This window comes from Halictus rubicundus, unplaced genomic scaffold, assembly GCF_050948215.1.
Source record: "Halictus rubicundus isolate RS-2024b unplaced genomic scaffold, iyHalRubi1_principal scaffold0540, whole genome shotgun sequence".
Classification (NCBI taxonomy): Eukaryota; Metazoa; Arthropoda; class Insecta; order Hymenoptera; family Halictidae; genus Halictus; species Halictus rubicundus.
The window spans coordinates 16,028-20,000 of NW_027489081.1; positions in this window are offsets into that span (position 1 = coordinate 16,028).

Below are 3,973 nucleotides of genomic sequence, written 5' to 3' on the forward strand. Positions count from 1 at the left end.
ATATCACGTCGAAAATCGTCTAGGACCGATAGGGAAAAAGTTTCCTCTTGGCGGTGGGACTTAGAAAAATTTTCGTCGAACGTCCGACGGAGTAGCACATCCGTCCATTATTTGCTAATAACTCGATAAATAATAATTGTAGCGAGTTTGGTGTTATGATATATATTGTTAGAAACCGTCTATATTACAGTGATATCACGTCGAAAATCGTCTAGGACCGATAGGGAAAAAGTTTCCTCTTGGCGGTGGGACTTAGAAAAATTTCCAGAGTTTTGTCGACGGAGTAGCACATCCGTCCATTATTTGCTAATAACTCGATAAATAATAATTGTAGCGAGTTTGGTGTTATGATATATATTGTTAGAAACCGTCTATATTACAGTGATATCACGTCGAAAATCGTCTAGGACCGATAGGGAAAAAGTTTCCTCTTGGCGGTGGGACTTAGAAAAATTTTCGTCGAACGTCCGACGGAGTAGCACATCCGTCCATTATTTGCTAATAACTCGATAAATAATAATTGTAGCGAGTTTGGTGTTATGATATATATTGTTAGAAACCGTCTATATTACAGTGATATCACGTCGAAAATCGTCTAGGACCGATAGGGAAAAAGTTTCCTCTTGGCGGTGGGACTTAGAAAAATTTCCAGAGTTTTGTCGACGGAGTAGCACATCCGTCCATTATTTGCTAATAACTCGATAAATAATAATTGTAGCGAGTTTGGTGTTATGATATATATTGTTAGAAACCGTCTATATTACAGTGATATCACGTCGAAAATCGTCTAGGACCGATAGGGAAAAAGTTTCCTCTTGGCGGTGGGACTTAGAAAAATTTCCAGAGTTTTGTCGACGGAGTAGCACATCCGTCCATTATTTGCTAATAACTCGATAAATAATAATTGTAGCGAGTTTGGTGTTATGATATATATTGTTAGAAACCGTCTATATTACAGTGATATCACGTCGAAAATCGTCTAGGACCGATAGGGAAAAAGTTTCCTCTTGGCGGTGGGACTTAGAAAAATTTTCGTCGAACGTCCGACGGAGTAGCACATCCGTCCATTATTTGCTAATAACTCGATAAATAATAATTGTAGCGAGTTTGGTGTTATGATATATATTGTTAGAAACCGTCTATATTACAGTGATATCACGTCGAAAATCGTCTAGGACCGATAGGGAAAAAGTTTCCTCTTGGCGGTGGGACTTAGAAAAATTTCCAGAGTTTTGTCGACGGAGTAGCACATCCGTCCATTATTTGCTAATAACTCGATAAATAATAATTGTAGCGAGTTTGGTGTTATGATATATATTGTTAGAAACCGTCTATATTACAGTGATATCACGTCGAAAATCGTCTAGGACCGATAGGGAAAAAGTTTCCTCTTGGCGGTGGGACTTAGAAAAATTTTCGTCGAACGTCCGACGGAGTAGCACATCCGTCCATTATTTGCTAATAACTCGATAAATAATAATTGTAGCGAGTTTGGTGTTATGATATATATTGTTAGAAACCGTCTATATTACAGTGATATCACGTCGAAAATCGTCTAGGACCGATAGGGAAAAAGTTTCCTCTTGGCGGTGGGACTTAGAAAAATTTCCAGAGTTTTGTCGACGGAGTAGCACATCCGTCCATTATTTGCTAATAACTCGATAAATAATAATTGTAGCGAGTTTGGTGTTATGATATATATTGTTAGAAACCGTCTATATTACAGTGATATCACGTCGAAAATCGTCTAGGACCGATAGGGAAAAAGTTTCCTCTTGGCGGTGGGACTTAGAAAAATTTTCGTCGAACGTCCGACGGAGTAGCACATCCGTCCATTATTTGCTAATAACTCGATAAATAATAATTGTAGCGAGTTTGGTGTTATGATATATATTGTTAGAAACCGTCTATATTACAGTGATATCACGTCGAAAATCGTCTAGGACCGATAGGGAAAAAGTTTCCTCTTGGCGGTGGGACTTAGAAAAATTTCCAGAGTTTTGTCGACGGAGTAGCACATCCGTCCATTATTTGCTAATAACTCGATAAATAATAATTGTAGCGAGTTTGGTGTTATGATATATATTGTTAGAAACCGTCTATATTACAGTGATATCACGTCGAAAATCGTCTAGGACCGATAGGGAAAAAGTTTCCTCTTGGCGGTGGGACTTAGAAAAATTTTCGTCGAACGTCCGACGGAGTAGCACATCCGTCCATTATTTGCTAATAACTCGATAAATAATAATTGTAGCGAGTTTGGTGTTATGATATATATTGTTAGAAACCGTCTATATTACAGTGATATCACGTCGAAAATCGTCTAGGACCGATAGGGAAAAAGTTTCCTCTTGGCGGTGGGACTTAGAAAAATTTCCAGAGTTTTGTCGACGGAGTAGCACATCCGTCCATTATTTGCTAATAACTCGATAAATAATAATTGTAGCGAGTTTGGTGTTATGATATATATTGTTAGAAACCGTCTATATTACAGTGATATCACGTCGAAAATCGTCTAGGACCGATAGGGAAAAAGTTTCCTCTTGGCGGTGGGACTTAGAAAAATTTTCGTCGAACGTCCGACGGAGTAGCACATCCGTCCATTATTTGCTAATAACTCGATAAATAATAATTGTAGCGAGTTTGGTGTTATGATATATATTGTTAGAAACCGTCTATATTACAGTGATATCACGTCGAAAATCGTCTAGGACCGATAGGGAAAAAGTTTCCTCTTGGCGGTGGGACTTAGAAAAATTTCCAGAGTTTTGTCGACGGAGTAGCACATCCGTCCATTATTTGCTAATAACTCGATAAATAATAATTGTAGCGAGTTTGGTGTTATGATATATATTGTTAGAAACCGTCTATATTACAGTGATATCACGTCGAAAATCGTCTAGGACCGATAGGGAAAAAGTTTCCTCTTGGCGGTGGGACTTAGAAAAATTTTCGTCGAACGTCCGACGGAGTAGCACATCCGTCCATTATTTGCTAATAACTCGATAAATAATAATTGTAGCGAGTTTGGTGTTATGATATATATTGTTAGAAACCGTCTATATTACAGTGATATCACGTCGAAAATCGTCTAGGACCGATAGGGAAAAAGTTTCCTCTTGGCGGTGGGACTTAGAAAAATTTCCAGAGTTTTGTCGACGGAGTAGCACATCCGTCCATTATTTGCTAATAACTCGATAAATAATAATTGTAGCGAGTTTGGTGTTATGATATATATTGTTAGAAACCGTCTATATTACAGTGATATCACGTCGAAAATCGTCTAGGACCGATAGGGAAAAAGTTTCCTCTTGGCGGTGGGACTTAGAAAAATTTTCGTCGAACGTCCGACGGAGTAGCACATCCGTCCATTATTTGCTAATAACTCGATAAATAATAATTGTAGCGAGTTTGGTGTTATGATATATATTGTTAGAAACCGTCTATATTACAGTGATATCACGTCGAAAATCGTCTAGGACCGATATTTAAAAATTTTCCTCTTATTTGTGGGACTTAGAAAAATTTTCAAAGTTCGGTGAATTATGAAAAGTTGGTTATTTTGTGTAAAATAATATAGAAATATTAAAATTTATTATATTTTGTGAAAAAAATTTTTATACTTTTTTCGCTCTAAGTTCCAACAGCCCCGCCGGGAGGTCTGTTGCCGCGGCGGTTTGCGGCCATAAGCGCGCGTGCTATTGACCGCGCGGCGCCGGCGTCCCGGCCGGCCGTTCGGTATCTATAAGAGAGTCGACGGTTCGGTCGAGTCGGTCGGTGCAGCGCGCGTCTGTGGCTATTCTACGATCTCGGTCGAGAAGCAGTCATGGGCGCCTCGAGACTTCGGTCTTGACTGTTTCGTACCGTGCTTCGTATCGAATTATTCTCTACACAGCATTGCCACGGGTCGGTGTCCTAGACCGAATGGCCCTTATGTGGCGAGCCTTCCCTTAGTGGAGGTTGGTGACTTGTA